Raw genomic sequence first — 286 nt, 5'->3', positions numbered from 1 at the left:
ATTTATGTTGCAGCATTCGATTTAAATTTGAATGAATTTGAACAAAATTCAATATAGTTTTACATTACATCTTTTCCAAATCCGCATAAATCCAAATCCAAGGCTTCTTCCAAAAATACAGAAGGTTCATAACTAAGGGTTTTATTTGAGAAAAGCAATAAAAAAAAAAAAAAAAGAACATAAGAAGAAGACTTATTTTTTATTATATTTTCTCTCAATATTAAATACTCTTAAAAATAAATAACGATTTTAATATTATTTAATTTTAAAAATTAAATATTAATAA

This window comes from Malania oleifera, chromosome 5, assembly GCF_029873635.1.
Source record: "Malania oleifera isolate guangnan ecotype guangnan chromosome 5, ASM2987363v1, whole genome shotgun sequence".
Taxonomy (NCBI): domain Eukaryota; kingdom Viridiplantae; phylum Streptophyta; class Magnoliopsida; order Santalales; family Ximeniaceae; genus Malania; species Malania oleifera.
This window is presented reverse-complemented; position numbering follows the sequence as displayed.